At 45.3% G+C, this 19422-nt stretch overlaps 1 protein-coding gene and 2 long non-coding RNA genes across 5 annotated transcripts in view; 2 read left to right on the forward strand and 1 right to left on the reverse strand.

The window, feature by feature from the left end:
• The window catches only part of TSPAN14 (tetraspanin 14), a 330168-nt gene that overhangs the window by 245914 nt on the left and 64832 nt on the right, over window positions 1–19422 (forward strand). The window lies entirely within an intron of this gene.
• On the reverse strand, window positions 5613–6150 carry LOC144753415 (uncharacterized). Its single transcript, XR_013594348.1, has 3 exons — window positions 6050–6150; window positions 5850–5937; window positions 5613–5743 (listed from the first exon to the last, which is right to left on the reverse strand). It is a non-coding gene; the product is annotated as an uncharacterized LOC144753415 (long non-coding RNA).
• LOC144753417 (uncharacterized) lies at window positions 11753–12290 on the forward strand. The gene is made up of 3 exons (XR_013594349.1): window positions 11753–11853; window positions 11966–12053; window positions 12160–12290. It is a non-coding gene; the product is annotated as an uncharacterized LOC144753417 (long non-coding RNA).

Genomic DNA, 19422 nt, shown 5'->3' on the forward strand with positions numbered 1-19422 from the left:
AGAAGCAATTCTAAGGAGGCTGGCGGTGGAGATGATAACACAGAAGAAATAAACACTTTAGAAACCTTTTTCCCATTTGGCGTGGACAAATGTGGAAGAGGAGTAGTAAACCAGGGCAAAATGGTTGTTTCTTTAAAGTGGGGAGGTGCGACTTGTTCGGATTCCTCCTTGTCGCTTTACAATACCGAAAAAGGGTTTGAGGTATGTATTGTAGTGGCTTTAGGACGTGGAGTTGGGATGGATGTTAAAGCCGCGCTTCTACCAGACTTAATTCTCCCCATAGACATGTGCCTCACAATAAGAGAAGAGTAGCTGCTGGATAAATTTGTAAGAGTTGCACACAAAAAAAATCGCTTAAATAGCAGAAATGAAGAAAAAATATATTGTCAAATTTGTGGAGGTCCACCTACTTTTGCATAATTATAGCATTAACAATACTTCCACAATGAGATGAAAAATGGCCATGTGCAGAATTGTGAAAATATTAAAAGTTCAGATAATGACAACGTTGGTAGATCCAGGATAGAGGAGAAAAATGGCACCAAAAATTGTGGAAGTATAGAGTCCACATAAGTATTGACATGTGTTACAGCATGCTGCTGACACAAAACGCAGCTTTGCCGTTAGCGCCCGGAGAATGCCAGCAATGCAAAATGGCGGCAGCAAATCCAGTCACGGAGACGCGCCACACATTTCAAATGAAAGAAGCATTATCAGGCTTCCCGCGAGCTGCATGATATATCACTGAGGTCCAAAGGTGGTCATGTGAAGAGTCCTTGGATTTTGGGAGGTGACAGGGCGCTGTTGCCGCCCGTCAACACGAAAGTTCTCGGGCCCGATGCGGAGCGGCATCAACCAGCCAACAATCAAATTCCAACGTTCACAGAGAGCCAATTGACGCCTTTCGTAGCTTGCACAATTTATTCTCTTTTTTAATTTAGCCCCATAATATGCAAATGCCAAAATCTTTGACATTTTGCAGTCAAATGATTTTGTTTGTAAGTAGGCCTGCGTGTTGGCATTGCCGTACTAGAGATAGAAGTTAACCACAACCTGCATTACTAATTACTTGTGCTTCTGGCACTATAGGGGCTTGATGTTCCTTAATGTGTTAGGTTGATGGAAAAAAAAACTGTTAACTATACTATTTAATTAAACGATCTTGTTAAAAATTAATTGATTTTGCACTCTGTTGACCACTTGACTGTGTTATCCAGATACATTAGGGATGGTCTTTTAGTAATCCCAAAGTTGTTAAAATCAGTTTTGCAGCCGTAAAGCTACAATTAATTAACTTCGATCTTGCTTTATATTCAAGCTAACACAACTTGATGGGCAATCACCAAGATGCAATCTGGTCTTCTCTCAGTGTTTCTGACCCTGCTCTGTGCTCGTTACTTCATATTTTTTGTTCCTCTTTGCTATGTGGTAAACCAGGGGGTCAGTCCTTGACTGCGTCCTAACCCATATTTTCCAGATTTACTTCACCTCTCTGCGATTATCACTTCTTTTTATCCTTTTTCACCAACTCCATGCTGATAATTTGTGGCTTTTTATCTTTTTTTTCCTCTTTTACCACATCATCTAAAATAACATCTTCATTTGTCTTGTGGCTTCTAATTCTTTAATGTTCTCATGCACATTGGTGAGCCCATCTCAAATTGAAGTCTCGTCTTCATATCTTCCCATCATCCCTCTCTGCCCCTTCATTTATCCCCCCCTTTTCATCTTTGCTTATATTCTGCTCGAGATCTGACCGTCTGGGTGTCATTTCGGACTCTAGTGTCTTATTCCTCACACCTTTTTGTGTCCCCATCATGTCACTTTCAACTCTACCACTTCACAAGGTCTATGCGTTTCTCTTTTTCAAGGCCACCAGAACTCTTGTTCTTACTTTTTCTTTGTCCCTTTTTGTTTACTATTCCCCCTATGTATAGTTAATCTTTGCTCTTCTTGTGCCCTTCATGCCCTTTCTCTGGCCCCTCTAAAATCAATCTTTAACTCTGCAGCCTCTGTAAACTGTATCCCACCGTCAAACTTTGTCCTCATCCTCTCTCTGATGGGTACCCCTTCTCTTTGCTTCTTGAGTTCAGACTGTCTATAAGATGTGTTCATGGTCTTGTACTGCCTTACCTTTCTTGTTCAGTGCTACATTCCCTCTGCCACCGTAGGTTCAAATTTTCAGATCTGAAAGAGACTATTAGTTATAGGTTCCTTACCTTAGATTTACCCCCAGGTTTCAGCCTGGATTCGAAGAATTTTTCTCTTAGGTGTACCCCTGAGTGTCAGTTGGTGGCGTCTGTCGACTCCGCGTCCGTCATCTGGGTCGTTGGGACGACGTTGTGGTGTCTACTTAGACTCCGCCCCTGCACGCTGACGTCAGTTCTTTCTTTTTCCATGCCAGCCTAGTGCAGATCTGGAGAGAGCTTGCCCCTTAGGTACTTTTTGACATTTTTTTTTTACTTTAGTAGATGTCTCTTGCGAGTCTTCGACTCCTGGTGTGCGAGGGATGTCCCATCGTCAGACCAGCCTCAAGCCTTGTGACACAGGTCACAAGCTGATGTCCTTGACGGACCCGCGCCTCATGTGCCTCTGGTGCCTGGAGTGCGACCACGACCCGAAGTCGTGCTCCTACTGTCGGGCCATGAACCCGAAGTCTTTGCGAGAGCAGTCCCAAAAGCTTTTGGAGGCCTGGCAGTCGGCTCAGCGTCGCTCCCGGTCTCGGTCTCGCTCGAGGGAAAGGTCTCAAGAACGGCCGTGGAGCAATCACACCTCATCCAAGTCTTCGCACTCTTCGGGTAAGTCAAAGAAGAAGGCAAAGAAGCACGTCGCTATTTTCCTCCCCCCCCCCCCCCCCCCCTCCTTGTCGGTCGGCAGATGCAGCGCGGTACCCGTAGCGTCGTTGCTCTAAGTTTCCGTCTCCGACGCCTGACTCAGAGATGAATCCAAAATTCCACCAAGCACTCAAATTGTGAAATAAAGTTCCAATAAATCAGTGTCAAAAAAAGTATCTCAGAATTTTCAAGAACTTTTCATTTCTTTGCTTTATTCCATATTTCAGCGTAGCTTTCGAAGCACAGCCAACACGTGTTTCGTCTTGTCAGTCACAGACAAACAGACTTCTTCAGGGCTGTAAACAAGTACAGTAACCAATATTCAAATATCATTGCTATATTAAACAATATCAAAGTACAACCAAAATTCACCGAGTAGTGTGAAGTAAAAAGTAAAAAAGCCCTACACCAAGAAAAAGACTAGAATCACCTCAGATGTAATGAAAGGCCAAAAGGCAATACCAAAGTTAACAGTTCTATAATAAGTAAATAGAAATTGGCTAGTATAACATACCATCAACGAAAGTTCAAAAGTATTCAATTTTCCTCATTGAGTTCAGTAAGCTAATCGCTGTAGAGTATTCTAAAATACACAAGGGGGGTAATAGAAAAGCCCCGGTCACAGATAGGCTCTTCCGAAAATAAAGGGACTAGTATAAAAAGAGAGTATCGTGTAACTCACCATATTAATGTATAATAAGTCATGTAGCACGAATAAACAAAATAGTATGGTAGCAAATTCCGTAAGCAAAGAAATGAAAAGTTCTTGAAAATTCTGAGATACTTTTTTTGACACTGATTTATTGGAACTTTATTTCACAATTTGAGTGCTTGGTGGAATTTTGGATTTGCCTTAAAGCCTTTGGCTTATATATTTGAGTAGTGGTAACCTACTCATCTCCGCCTTGAGCACCAACTGGTTACTTTACTATCCTTTATATGTACATTCTTATACACGCTGTGCGCTCCTGTATAACCGTTACCATTGTTATTGTAATTTGACTCAGAGATGACTCCGCGCTTCTCTCCTTTTCCGGGAACCGGAGTGTCCCCTGCCCAGCTTTGTACGTTCTACAATGCCCTCCACCGTGTTTGGGCAGCCTGACTCCGCTGGTGTGCCTTCGGGCCCCGCAGAGTCGGTTGGGGCCCTAGGCCTTCGATGCTGGCCCCGGAGTGTCCCCGTTGATCCTGGCCTGCATCTGGATCGATCCCCATCCCGGCGACAATGCCCTCTGTGCTGGCCATTCCCACCGTCGATGCCGTCTCCATCCTTCTCCCCAAGATGGAGCCGGGCCAACGTCTAATCCGATGCTGGAGGGTACTTTTGTTCCCTTGTTCATCCCAGTTGTTCACTATCGCCCTGAGGGTGGCGATGAGTACTGGAGGGGTCGCTGGACCTTTTGACAGACCAGCTGGAAGAACCGGACTGGGGAGAGGAATTGGGTGATTCCAGTGGTCTGGATATCTCCCCAGACCTTGGCATGCTTTTTCCCCCTACCATGGCTATGGGGGAGGGAGCGTCCTATGCAGTGGTCCTGCATAGGGCAGCTGAGGCCTTGGGCTTGGAACTCCCTACAGTGGCAGTCAGGACTAACCTCCTGACAGAGGTGCTTCAACCGTCGACCACTTCCTTTGAACCCCTCTTGCCCTTCAATGAAGCCCTCCCGGACGTCCTTCAAGCCCAGCACAGGGGTTGCTGTGGAACGGACCATTGGCCACCGCCCAGCTCCGGTCAATCCCATTTTCCGTACCCAACACCCTTCCCCCGAGAGCTTGGTTGACCAAGCTTCTTCTTCCAAGGGCTCATTCCCTTTCGCACCCCCGGACAGGGAATCCAAGAAGCTGGATCATCTTGGGAAGCGCATGTTCTCTTCCTCCAGCTTGGCACTGCGGTCCATGAATACCGCGTGCCTCTTGGGCCCATACTCCCATACCATCTGGGATACGGTTGCGTAGGTGCTGCCTCTGTGCCCGGAGGAGACCAGGGCGGTTCTTTCCCAACCTGTGGCCGATGGGAGGGGTGCAGCAAAATTCACAGTTCGCTGTGGACTGGATACCACCGAGTAATAAGTAAAAAAAAAGGGGGGACCCTATTGTTACCACACAATGGTTTGTTGTCTGTATACCACCATATTTCAAGAGACCCTTACAATTATCAACCACGTTAATTATTACATATGTTTAAACAAACAGCAAAAACTTTTTATGCATTTATATCATTTATTTCCTTTTTACATAGATTTATTCTAAACAATTACAGTGCCTAACACAAAAAAATGTATTTAAACATTGTTTATATACATGTACATCATTTATAAAGTAATACAGTTGATACCAAAACAGTTAAAAAACAAAGTTGTTAATAAACAAAGTGTCTGACTAGGGGTGATTAAAATCAGGTTGTCACAAGGGACAGTTAAAACCAAGTTGTCGACGCAGCGTTTCGGTATTTTTAAAATGACACCTTCTTCAGGACAGGGTTCTATTTAATAAAGAAAACATGAAATTAGAATCCATCATCGTTTGACACCTTATTAACATGTTTATACGTCTCACTATACAGTTGGTAAACAGCATCATCTATTTAGCTAGAATTGTCAACTCATATTCCACACATTTTTTACAGGCACATTTTTTTGGTGGTTTTAAGGATCCTTGAGTTATATGGGGTCAGTCAACATAATTACACAATTAAAATTACTACAAAAAGAAATAATTTTTCTTAAATCTACACGAAGAAGGGGCCAGCTTGTACACGTGTTTACCCAGTTTGCATACCTTGTTGAGTCAAAGCGTTTTATTTAGCATTCAACTATGGACCTCTGTTCTCAATTCACGAGGTTTCCCATTCGATGTTCAGGATGCTTATTTGTTCATTTAGTTGAGCATCTTTAGAAAGAGGATCCTCTCTGTGGAATGGATCATTAATGATATTTAAGTCAATATTCTTAATGTTCTATAATTTCTTCAGCATCTATAATGTGTTATACATGGAGAAAGGTCCATTCAGTTTACCTTTCTTTATGAGATATAACTTCTATGATGGAGGACAAGAGGGCCACCGTAATGTAGAGTTGGGTCTATATTTTCCCTGTGGTCTGTGCTTTTTATTAAATTAAAAAGAAAAAAGAAAAGAACCTATTAGTTTATTTTCTTTTTATATCCCATATTTCATTTATACTGTGGCCTAACCTCTCCTGTTTGATGCCACTTACCCTTAACAGCAGGGATTATGCTTTCAAGGCTGCACGTGACTGGATTATCACTGTGTCCCTCGATTGTTCTTATGTGCGGTATTCTTCAATTTACCGTTTCTGTAATAAATTAGATTTTTTCACATTATATTACATGACCTAGTTTCTGTTGGGTGCAAATGTTTAAATAATTTTAAACGTTTACGATCTGCTCATATGTCAATGTTTGGAGGATGGTTTTTATCGTTTACAATTATAACCGTAAAGGGTCGTAGCTTTCTGATGTTTAATCTAATCTTTCTCTACGGTACTTTCCCGTTCTGTTTTTAATCGAGATAAATTTTCTTTTAGCTTTTAGTTGATGGCGCTTTTGCCAGAGTAATATCTCGACATCTCCACACTAATAAGACTAAGAATTATTCGTAGCCCATTCATCACTTAAAATCGCACTGAGTTAACCTCAGCGTCTATGTGCTGTTTACCCTTTATTTATGCCTGCTTCCTATGTCGGTTATACACAAAATAAGAGTGCCCTCGGTTATCATTCTTACCTTCGTTATGGAATTCGGCCTCCCTGCTCCGCTTGCCCTCCGTGTGTTCAGAGTCTCGGTTAATTGGAGCTTGTCGGTTGCGTTTTTATACCTATGAAACACGCGCGTATTTCTCTATTCTCGCGTTTTGTTGATCTTAAGGTAGGCTGGCTCGTTATGGCGTTTCAATTGCGCGACAGGCACAGCGGACTACTCGAGTAGTTTTTTCTCCAATTTCCTTGGAACTACTGTTGTAGTTTTTCCATTACTTCCGGTTCTCAACTCTGTTTAATAGCGCTCTGTGCTAGTCTCATTGTTATTGACACTAGACTAGCGTTCTGTACTGGTCTCATTGTTATTGACACTAGACATTGAGTTTACCATTCTTAAGTTAATTTATGCAGTATTGTTTTTGACGTGTTACATTTGTTAACTCTACATTGATTAATTTATCATTGTGGAATGTCCTGTAGCGACTACTTTCGCTTTCTAGTCTACATATTGCAAAGCATTACTCCTCTTAATGTTTCGAAAGAAATCTAGATTTTTATGGTTCTTACTACATGGTTCATCTGTATACATGTCCTTTGTGCATGTAATTCGCTTTTGATAACTAAAGGATGCGATCCCAGTCTGCTTTGCTGTTCAGGCCATTTTTCACTGTGTTAAAGCGGGACATAAAGAACTGTTCGCGTTTTTTCCTTTTAAGCTCCATATCTCCTCCTCTTGAGTTCATATAGATACTCTCTATGCCACACCATAGAGAGTATCTATATGAACTCAAGAGGAGGAGATATGGAGCTTAAAAGGAAAAAACGCGAACAGTTCTTTATGTCCCGCTTTAACACAGTGAAAAATGGCCTGAAAAGCAAAGAAGACTGGGATCGCATCCTTTAGTTATCAAAAGCGAATTACATGCACAAAGGACATGTATACAGATGAACCATGTAGTAAGAACCATAAAAATCTAGATTTCTTTCGAAACATTAAGAGGAGTAATGGTTTGCAATATGTAGACTAGAAAGCGAAAGTAGTCGCTACAGGACATTCCATAATGATAAATTAATCAATGTAGAGTTAACAAATGTAACACGTCAAAAACAATACTGCATAAATTAACTTAAGAATGGTAAACTCAATGTCTAGTGTCAATAACAATGAGACCAGTACAGAACGCTAGTCTAGTGTCAATAACAATGAGACTAGCACAGAGCGCTATTAAACAGAGTTGAGAACCGGAAGTAATGGAAAAACTACAACAGTAGTTCCAAGGAAATTGGAGAAAAAACTACTCGAGTAGTCCGCTGTGCCTGTCGCGCAATTGAAACGCCATAACGAGCCAGCCTACCTTAAGATCAACAAAACGCGAGAATAGAGAAATACGCGCGCGTTTCATAGGTATAAAAACGCAACCGACAAGCTCCAATTAACCGAGACGCTGAACACACGGAGGGCAAGCGGAGCAGGGAGGCCGAATTCCATAACGAAGGTAAGAATGATAACCGAGGGCACTCTTATTTTGTGTATAACCGACATAGGAAGCAGGCATAAATAAAGGGTAAACAGCACATAGACGCTGAGGTTAACTCAGTGCGATTTTAAGTGATGAATGGGCTACGAATAATTCTTAGTCTTATTAGTGTGGAGATGTCGAGATATTACTCTGGCAAAAGCGCCATCAACTAAAAGCTAAAAGAAAATTTATCTCGATTAAAAACAGAACGGGATGAGGGGGAGATCTCTGCTTTGGAGGACGAGTTGGAATCTGGTGTCACGCCTGACAAACTCCATGCCCTGGGTCTCAAACAGTTTGCATATAAATCTCTGGTCACTGACGCTGCAAAGGAGATGTTTCGTGAGCAGCAGGGCAGATTGTATGATGTGGGTGACAAAGCGGGAAAACTCCTAGCGTGGTTGGACAAGAAAGAAAGGGTTAATCGTGTGGTGCCCGTGATTCAGTCTGCGAGTGGTGAGAAAGTGATAGATCCGACCGCCATTGTTGATCGTTTTGCGGAATATTTCCGTGTGGTATATGCTCCCGTGTCTGTGAGGGATGTTGCCGACTCCCGCCTTCTTCTGCGTGATATCGCTTTGCCCTGTGTCACCGACTTGGACCGTATTGCTTTGGACTCCCCTTTTACGAATGATGAGATAGCCAATGCAGTTCGATCGCTCCGTTCGGGCAAAGCACTGGGCCCGAACGGTTTGCCTATTGAGTTGTACAAATTATGCCCCGATAAGGTGGCGCCGTATCTCCGCGCCATGTTTCTAGAATCTCGTGAGCGGAACATGCTTCCCTATGATCAGCGTCTGGCGACAATCGTCGTCATTCCCAAAGAGGGTAAACCACGTGACCTCTGTTCCTCGTATAGGCCCATATCCCTATTAAACGTTGAACCTAAGGTGTTGGCTAAACTTTTGGCGACTCGTCTCCTTTCGGTTCTTGGAGAGTTGGTCCATCCGGATCAGTCTGGCTTTATCCCGCATCGCAACACTGCTCTGAATTTACGTCGCCTTCACGGCGCGCTGGCGAGGGCGGGGCTTTTGACTGAACCGGCCATTTTGGCGTCCCTGGATGCCTCCATGGCCTTTGATACTGTGGAGTGGCCCTATTTATGGGCGACACTTGAGAAATTCGGATTCGGGTGCGAGTTTATTAGCTGGATTAGGCTGTTGTACGCGAAACCTCTGGCGCAAGTTGTAGTGAACGGTAGAGTGTCGGCCCCCTTTTCCTTGGGCAGGGGTACCCGTCAGGGCTGCCCCTTGTCCCCTCTGTTGTTCGCGCTCGCTCTTGAACCGTTGGCGGCCTGGCTCCGTTGGGAGCCGTCCCTTAAAGGTATTCGTTGGGCCCCGGACTTCGAAGACCGCGTCTCGCTTTATGCGGACGACATCCTCTTGTATCTTACTTCCCCTCGCAAGTCTCTATCTGTTTTATTTGACGTTCTTGCGTCCTTTGGCGCTAACTCAGGCCTCGTCATCAACTGGTCTAAATCCTGTGTATACGTTTTGTCTGGTATCTTGCCTCCGTTGCCGAGTAGACTTCCTCTTCAGGTGGTCCGGGATGGTTTCAAATACTTGGGTGTGTTCGTTACCTTGGATCCGTCCCTTCGTTTTGATCGTAATCTCCTTCCCCCGTTGCTTAGGCTCCGTTTGGACGTTGCCCGCTGGCGCAAACTTCCCCTGTCTCCATTGGGTCGGGCGGCCCTGTTTAAGATGATGTCACTACCGCGGTTTCTCTACGCTCTCCGGAATTATTATGATCCTATCCCCAAGACCTATTTTCGGGAGATTGAGAGCCTTCAGAGGCAACTTATTTGGGATGGGCGACCGCGCATTGCTCTCGCTAAACTTTCCATCCCGTGGTACGATGGGGGCATGGCGCTCCCCGATATTAAGAGATACTACTGGGCTTCCCATCTGTCCGCTATTAATCACGCTATGTTCTCTCCGGGTCGTAATCCGGCGTTTGAGATGGATAAACTTCAGCTTCCGGGAGGTGACTTTAATAGAGTGCTCTATTCTCGCTCCGCTGGGCGCCATCTTGTGGGACCTACTTTGACTGCTTTGACTGTGTGGCGTGCTGCGAATGTGAGCCTGGGCTGGGAGGATCGCTTGACGTTGGCGACACCGCTTTATGCTTCAGAACGTCTGGGCGGTCTTTGGTCTTCCAAGGGTTTTGACCGTTGGGACCTGATTGGGATCTCTAAAGTGGGGGATGTATATTCTAAGGGTTCGGTGCGCCCGTTTCAGGCCCTCCAGGCTGACTACGGCCTGAGTAGTCGGGAATTTTTTCGTTATTTACAGATCAAGCACGCTTTGGTTTCGGTGTTTGCTCCTGGTGAGATTCCGCCTGACTCTTCCCCACTTGAAGACCGTATCCTTGACGAACATCTTCCTGATAGCACTATCTCCCTGATTTATAAAAAGTTGATTAACAATCGGACTGACTTATTGGCCCGGCTTCGGGTACAGTGGATGGGAGATGGGTTGGAACTTGATGATGAGGATTGGCAATCGGCCCTCTCCTCTCCGAAGGAGGTGGCTATACCGGCTCGACTCCGTTTGGTCCAATTGAAGATCCTTCATCGGGTGTACGTGACGGGACCGCGACTGATAGTGATGGGCTTTTCCTCCGATGGACTGTGTAAGCGTGGATGTGGTTTGCGTGCTACTTTCCTGCATATTCTTTGGGAGTGCCCGATGGTGGCTGCTTATTGGGTGGCCGTGCTTGATCTGATGACTGTGGTGACGGGGATATCCTTGCGACCGGAACCTCGTCGCTGTCTTTTGAATGTTTGGGAGCCCACGGACTATTCGGTGGCACAGACTAGATGGGCCACCCTGGGCTATATGATCGCGAAGCGAGATATTGCGCAACTCTGGGGGGCCTCCAGGCCCCCTGCCCTCTCGCAATGGGAGGATAATATGGATTGGTCCATGTTCCGTGAGAAAACTGTTTATGTGGCATGGGGTAGACCCAGGGCATGGGTGAAGGTGTGGGGTCAATGGAACGAATACCGTGGCGACATTTGTACTCCTCCCCTTGTGGACACTGTCGAGATTACTCTATCTCCCTAGGCTGGCGTTCCCGGAATCTTCATATAGGGACTGAGCTGGTGTCACCGGCTCTTCCCCCCTTCTTCTTCCTGGTCTCTGCCCCCCTCCCCCCCTCCCCCCCCCGCTCCATACTCCTTAGTGCTTAGGATATTATTATTGCACCTCCGCTGCTGTCCCCCCCTTGCGTCCCTTGGGCTGACCTTCAGTGATACACTCTCGCCTTTTGTATGTTTGTTCTTTCTTATATATAAAACCTGTTTTGGTCCTGTATATAATGTGGAGTATTGCATTGTTGATTGACGGTTACCTCTGCGGGCTTATGTGATATGTCTCTCCTCCTTTTTAGCGGCTGGCCCGTGTGGTTGTAGGCCCATCCTTGTACATTTTTGCTTGCTCAAATAAAGGTTTTTAAAAAAAAAAAAAAAAAAAAAAAAAACAGAACGGGAAAGTACCGTAGAGAAAGATTAGATTAAACATCAGAAAGCTACGACCCTTTACGGTTATAATTGTAAACGATAAAAACCATCCTCCAAACATTGACATATGAGCAGATCGTAAACGTTTAAAATTATTTAAACATTTGCACCCAACAGAAACTAGGTCATGTAATATAATGTGAAAAAATCTAATTTATTACAGAAACGGTAAATTGAAGAATACCGCACATAAGAACAATCGAGGGACACAGTGATAATCCAGTCACGTGCAGCCTTGAAAGCATAATCCCTGCTGTTAAGGGTAAGTGGCATCAAACAGGAGAGGTTAGGCCACAGTATAAATGAAATATGGGATATAAAAAGAAAATAAACTAATAGGTTCTTTTCTTTTTTCTTTTTAATTTAATAAAAAGCACAGACCACAGGGAAAATATAGACCCAACTCTACATTACGGTGGCCCTCTTGTCCTCCATCATAGAAGTTATATCTCATAAAGAAAGGTAAACTGAATGGACCTTTCTCCATGTATAACACATTATAGATGCTGAAGAAATTATAGAACATTAAGAATATTGACTTAAATATCATTAATGATCCATTCCACAGAGAGGATCCTCTTTCTAAAGATGCTCAACTAAATGAACAAATAAGCATCCTGAACATCGAATGGGAAACCTCGTGAATTGAGAACAGAGGTCCATAGTTGAATGCTAAATAAAACGCTTTGACTCAACAAGGTATGCAAACTGGGTAAACACGTGTACAAGCTGGCCCCTTCTTCGTGTAGATTTAAGAAAAATTATTTCTTTTTGTAGTAATTTTAATTGTGTAATTATGTTGACTGACCCCATATAACTCAAGGATCCTTAAAACCACCAAAAAAATGTGCCTGTAAAAAATGTGTGGAATATGAGTTGACAATTCTAGCTAAATAGATGATGCTGTTTACCAACTGTATAGTGAGACGTATAAACATGTTAATAAGGTGTCAAACGATGATGGATTCTAATTTCATGTTTTCTTTATTAAATAGAACCCTGTCCTGAAGAAGGTGTCATTTTAAAAATACCGAAACGCTGCGTCGACAACTTGGTTTTAACTGTCCCTTGTGACAACCTGATTTTAATCACCCCTAGTCAGACACTTTGTTTATTAACATCTTTGTTTTTTAACTGTTTTGGTATCAACTGTATTACTTTATAAATGATGTACATGTATATAAACAATGTTTAAATACATTTTTTTGTGTTAGGCACTGTATTTGTTTAGAATAAATCTATGTAAAAAGGAAATAAATGATATAAATGCATAAAAAGTTTTTGCTGTTTGTTTAAACATGTGTAATAATTAACGTGGTTGATAATTGTAAGGGTCTCTTGAAATATGGTGGTATACAGACAACAAACCATTGTGTGGTAACAATAGGGTCCCCCCTTTTTTTTACTTATTACTCCTTGTCCCTAAACGGAAACGTGAGGAGACCTCCCTTCTTTTTTATAAACTGGATACCACGACTCACTGGGCAGAACGATTGCCACGTCGGTAGCCCTTCGGCGATACACCTGGTTGAGGACCGCTGTTTTTTTGGGAGGGATGTTCAGTCAACTCTGTTGGGCATGCCCTTCGATGGCCGTCGCCTTTTTGTTGACAAGGCAGACTGTGCTGGAGCGCTTTAAGGATTCTCGGGCTACGGCCAGATCCTTGGGCCTCACTGCATCCTCCCGTCCACCACAGTCTGCCTTTCACCCCTTTTGTGGCTATGGAAGGGGCACCCCACCACATCCGGCCCAGTCCAGCCACCGGTCCACGCAAGCTGCCCAGCCTCTGCATGGCGGCGGACCTGGGAACCAGCTGGCGGGACACTATACCCCCCAGGTTGTTGTCTCCCACCTCCAGACTTTGGCGGACCTCCTGCATTCGTTGGTTTTCACTATAAACGTGCCGAAGTCACACCTGATTCTCTCGGTCGCTCACTTTCATCGGAGCTGTTCTGTACACAGTGCAGTTTCAGGCCTATCTTCCTATGCAGCGAGTCTGAGATATTCGGGCTATGATACCGATGTTTCAGGCTCTACCCCGGATTTCCGTGAGGATGACACTGAGGCTGCTGGGCCTCATGGCCTCCTGTATCCTGCTGGTGGGTCATGCCAGATGGCGTATGCAGGCTCTGCAGTGGGAACTAAAGTTCCAGTGGGCTCTGGATCAGGGGAATCTCTCCAACTACGTCCAGATCTCGGAGGGACCTGCGCAACAACTGCAGTGGTGGTTAATGAACCAAGATTGGGTCAGAGGCAGATCCCCAACCAGACCTCACGGTGGTGACCGATGCATCACTCCTGGGATGGGACGGCCACCTGGGAGAGGCGGAGATCAGAGGAGTCCGGTATCTGCAGAGTCCGGGCTCCATATCAACTTGTTGGAGCTTGGGGTGATTCGCTTGGCACTGAAGGCCTTCCTTCTCTCCCTCAAGAGGAAGGCAGTGCAGGTGTTCACAGACAACACAACTGCAATGTTGTACTGCAACAAACAGGGGGGGGGGTCGTGGACCCTTTGTCGGGAGGTTCTTCGCTATTGGACATGGCTGGAACATCAGGGCATGACCCTAGTGGTTCAACACCTGGCAGGTTCTCTGAACGCCTGGGCAGACAAACTCAGCCGTCGATGCTTGGTGGATCACAAATGGAGGTGTTGGAGGTGTTGCACAGTCTCTTTCAGAAGTGGGGAGAGTCTTGGTTAGATCCGTTTGCCACCAAAGAGATCGCACAAAGTCAGCCCTGACAGCAATCTATTCGTGCTGGGTGCTCCTCGAGGAAGATTGACTCGCCTCTTTCCGCCGACCACGCTTGGATCGGATCGTTTTTCCCACGGACCACGCGGCATTGAGTGCCTCACCTCCCTGGAAGTGCAATTAATTGACACCTCGTTCAGTGGGATCCCTAATCCCCGGAGCCTCCACCGACTCCCCAAGTTTCCGGATGCCCATTCTGGCACCCGCATTTCGCTCAGCAAAGTGGATTCACACCAATAGATCGTCTTGACGTTCATGGCCGACCGGCTGCGACCCTCGCACTGCAACCAACCATTGTAGTCCTGAAGATGATCCTAATTCTTATGGATCGAAACACCGTCGACTCATCAGCCAGATCATAGGCGCCCCTCACACAGTGGTTATCCCAAGAATACAAAAAGGGAAATAGCTCTTCTAAATCATACGGAAGCCACTCTGTTTTTATTCACTGTATATAAGTATGCACCAACACCTTGCGTCGTCCACGCTGATCCCTCTGTCACTTGTGTCGCCGTAGTGTTACTCACCTTTTCACGCGTGCACCGTGTACAACTTTGGGTTGTTATCCTTGAATTGCAACTTGCAGTGCTGATATTAACTGTAACTGTATTTGTTCACTCCTTGAAAAATGTTTAGTAAATTGATGCCTTGAGCACCCTTTACAAATCATATAGAGCCTCCTTGTTCCTCCTTGGATAATGTTCTCATATCCTTATTAATTGTCTTCAATTCTTACCAGTTGGGATATTGTTTTATTCACGGAGTTTCCAAGGTGGCGCTCGCTCAGCGACACTTTTTGTCTTGAGTGGAGTTGTGGCCTCCTGTACACTTTTCCGCCTGTACCCATACTGCCCCGAGTGCTGAAGATCAGGCGCGACCGGGCCGAAGTAATTCTTGTGGCCCCGGACTGGGCACGAAGAGTCTGGTACCCCGAGCTCCTGAGCATGGTTATCGATCCTCTGATCAGACTGCCCTTTCAGGAGGATCTTCTGTTGCAGCAGCAGGGGACGGTCCTCCACCCGAACCTGTCCCGCCTCTATTCCATGCGTGGAGATTGAGCAGCGACAGTGGACAGCTTTTGACCTTCCTCCCGAAGTCTGTAATGTCCTCTTTGCAGCCAGGTGTTCCTCTACTAAGTCTGTATATGCCTGTCAATGGAATACGTTTGTGGCATGGTGCACAGCAAAAGCTGGTGATCCCCTTTCTGCTCCTCTTTCTTGGATTGTTAACCGGTTCTTCAATGGCATTATTCGCCTCTTTCCTCCAACTCCTTTCATAATGCCTCAGTGGGACTTGAACCTGGTGGATTTACCTTATTTGCGCTCCATTCGAGCCTCTTCACAACTGTCCTCTTAGGCTTCTCACTCTGAAGACTGCTTTTCTTGTTCCCATCACCTCTACCCGCAGGGTGAGTGAGTTTCAGGCTCTTTCTTCTAAGGCCCCTTTCATTTTGGTCCATTCTTACAAAGTGGTGCATCGAACGAGGCCCTTGTTCCTACCTAAAGTTGTCACTCCTTTTCACATCGGACAGACTATTACCCTGCCCACCTATTTCCAGCCTCCGCGCCCTCAGAAAGAGGAGAGACTCGACTGTCTGGACTCGAAACGTGCGCTGTATTTTTACCTTGATCGCACAAGGAATTTCCGGGTGGACGGTCAACTTTTCATTGGCTATTTGGGTGCCAAGAAAGATTGGGCTGTGCAAAAGTGTGCCATCTCTCGGTGGGTCGTCCTTTGTAACAATATTTATTACGCTTTAGCTGAAAAGGAACCTCCAGTTGGGCTACGATCTCATTCCACTAGAGCTATGACCGCAACCACTGCTTTGTCTTGTGGCGTTCCAATCATTGACATCTGCCAGGCGGCCACGTGGGATTCTATGCACACGTTCACCAGACACTACTGCCTGGATAGTCCAATCCAGAGGGACAGCTACTTTGCCCGTTCTGTCCTTCAGGACTTTCTTGTCTGAACTTGGTCCGCAGTCCCTCCTCCGGGGTTGGTATTGCTGGTGTATCTCTTCTAAGGTAAGGAATCTATAACTAATAGTATTTCAGATGAACAAGTTACTTCCCTTCGGTAATAATGTATCTGTAAGAGACCTATATTAGTTAGAGATTCCTTACTGCCCCACCCAGCCTTCCCGCTCTGCGAACTGACTTATAGGGATAGGGGACTCACTTGCAGAGCCCTAGTGTGGTGCACCAGTGGTCAGTGTCTTTCTTGGTTCTGTGGTTCTGGCACATCAGCATGCAGGGGCGGTGTCTAAGTAGACACAGCCACGTCATCCCGGCGACCATGATGGCGACGACCGACGCTAAGTCGACCAACGCCTCCTACCGGCACGCAAGGGTACTGCTGAGAGAAAAGTTCTCTGGATCCAGTCTGACGCCTGGGGGTAATTCTAAGATAAGTAATCTATAACTAAAATATGTCTCTTACAGATAGATTGTTACCGAAGGTAAGTAACTTGTTCTTAAGGGTGGTGTGCCCCCACTACTAGGTGGGCCCCCTCCTGATTTAAATCTTTTGCTTTTTTGCCTCTAAGCACTGGAATTCTCTCTAGCCGTTACACTTCATTTTTTTATTCTATATTCTGTCATACCTCTTTGAAGGCCATCCTCTCCACAAGTCTATCCACAGTAGTCTTTTGGTTTGGACAAACCAGATGTGAATTTTATTTTGCACACACTGTCATGATCATTGATTCATATGGAACACCTGTATTCTTGTCCCCTTGTGCTGGTATAGTGACTTGACGCTTGTGCTTTTAAAATACAATGACATGAAAAGAAATGTACATTAGTCCTATTCTGAATAATTGAACAAAGAAAGTATCTGGAAAACTATCATCTGCCAGTGCAGAGGACACCAGAGAATTATGTGGCAGCCCTCAAGTTGGAGTAATTGCCTCACAGAGCTAGGAATCTAAAGTTACCCATTGTAAATGGTGATTAAAACATATTTGGATGAATACCTGCATTTGCCACTGCCACAACTGCAAGCCTGTGATATATAAGACCGCAGATAGGTCTAGCATACCTGTGAGGAAATGGCTTTTTGCGCAAGGTCACCCTCACTTTTCGACTATTAGGTACTGGTGTAATGACTGAATGTACCGAGGCCGGCTAACCAGACCTCCGAGCTCTGACCCTTCAAAGTGTATGTTTAATTGCCTTCTCGCCAATTGACAGAAGTGAACTTATATTATTTCCGAATATATGGTACTACGTGTACCCTGTGCCTGTAAGTTATTTTCCCTCGTGTACTGCAGCGCTTATTGTGCCACCATGACAAAGTAAAACATGTCTCCTAGCCTGCCACTACAGACTGACAGAGCAGTTTTAGATAGTTAAATAGCAACGTTTAGTTAGCAAATGACTACGTCCAGACCTTCCCTTTTCATATATATGTCACCCCTAAGGTAGGACTGTGAAGCGCTAAGGCAGAGTGCTGTATATTAAAAAGTAGGACATGTGTGTTTTTTATGTCCGAACAGTAAAAACCACAAGCTGTCTTTTTTTACTGAGAAAAGACTAGCAGCCTCATTGCAAGTACAGGGTTATGCACTGATTGTTCAGCTGTGTTAACTCCTGAATGGGGCTATTAAAGTTGGAACATCAAGGTATTAAAGGAATTGTTACATTAAACCCGATTTGATGCCTAATTCGATTTTAATGTAACTTTTGAGTAAAAGGCAACTTTAGAAATTTGCCACTGCTGCCCAAGGTTTCTAGTGGCCATTTGCGGTTGCTGGCCATTTAAGCCTCCTGGGCTTTTCCGACTCCCAGGAAAGTACACAATAGAGGCCTCAGCGTGAGCCCAAACAGCGAGCTTCAAAGGGGAAGTTGCATTTGAAGGGCAAATAGTGGACATATACACAAGGGGCTGCTTTTTTGTTCTGTTAGACTGGTTGGCGTCGGGGACAGAGATGGGGAAATAGTTGGCAAACCAAGTTCCTTGGTTGTGTAGCCTTCAGGTAGCCACTCCTGGAGGGTGGGCTTCCAAGCTCCACACACTGATTGAAGAGTTCTGTCATCTTGGGAGTGAGGCGAATATTGCCCTCTGGGACAGCTTGATGCCACACATTGCAGGAAGTAGTTATCAGGTGAGTCCCAACCTGTTAGCCTATTTCCTAGTAGTCCCTGTAGCCCCAAGAGCAAGTTTTGGGCATAAAAGCGGCACCCAGAACTCCGATCACGTTTGCACTGGAGAGAGGACTGAAGAAGGACTGTCCTTCTGTTCACTGGACCCAGCAAGGAGAGGCTGTACCAAAGACTGGCATTAACCTGCTGATCCTTGGGCTAGCAAAGAGAGGACTGTGACTGTGGTGCTCAGACAGAAGAGGTGAACTCCAAGAGTCAGTTGGCTGACTTCTTGTTACAGCTCCAGGGCCACAAAACCCTAAGAAGCCGCCTTGGCGAGTTGGTAGCCATCATCACTGGATCACCACTGACTGCCGAAAGGCAGCCTGAGGGACCGAGTCCTGGCACTCAAAAGTTGCATTCAAGTCTTCTGGACTTGGGATAGTCATCGAAGTGCAGATGGGTCGCCCAAGAGGGACACTAGCCTCAGCTGAAGGGAACCCCTGGTTTCACTATGACCTTAGACCAGTAGACCAGTGAAAATTGGTTTCTGGGTGGATCTCACCTGGGCTTCGAGGTACAGCCACTGCTGTGACCAAAGTCGCCCCACCGTGTTTGTAGAAAGAGGGTTGGCCTTAGGGAGACCCCCGTTGTCCAGATCAGCATTCAAAGCATTCTGTAGACTTTGCATCATAACCATTTCATTGATGTCTATAGTGGTTCACCCATATAGTCTGGAACTGGACTGGCATATAACTGTCCTGCTAAGCCGTCTGACTCCTGTGACTTATTCCCTGCCAGAGTTGGTTGCCCAAAACCGGGCTGGAGTAACAAACACAACTTTGCAAAAGTTTTCCAACGTTTTCAAAGTAACCACTAACCAATGCTTGTTTGTGATTAGAGTGAAACATATACGATTTGCGTAATAATTTGCATCTTTGGAATCGTCCAATAGATTTGGTTTGTTTTGCTGTCTAAAAATTCATAAACAGTTAC

Source organism: Lissotriton helveticus, chromosome 5_1 (genome assembly GCF_964261635.1).
Source record: "Lissotriton helveticus chromosome 5_1, aLisHel1.1, whole genome shotgun sequence".
NCBI classification, from domain to species: domain Eukaryota; kingdom Metazoa; phylum Chordata; class Amphibia; order Caudata; family Salamandridae; genus Lissotriton; species Lissotriton helveticus.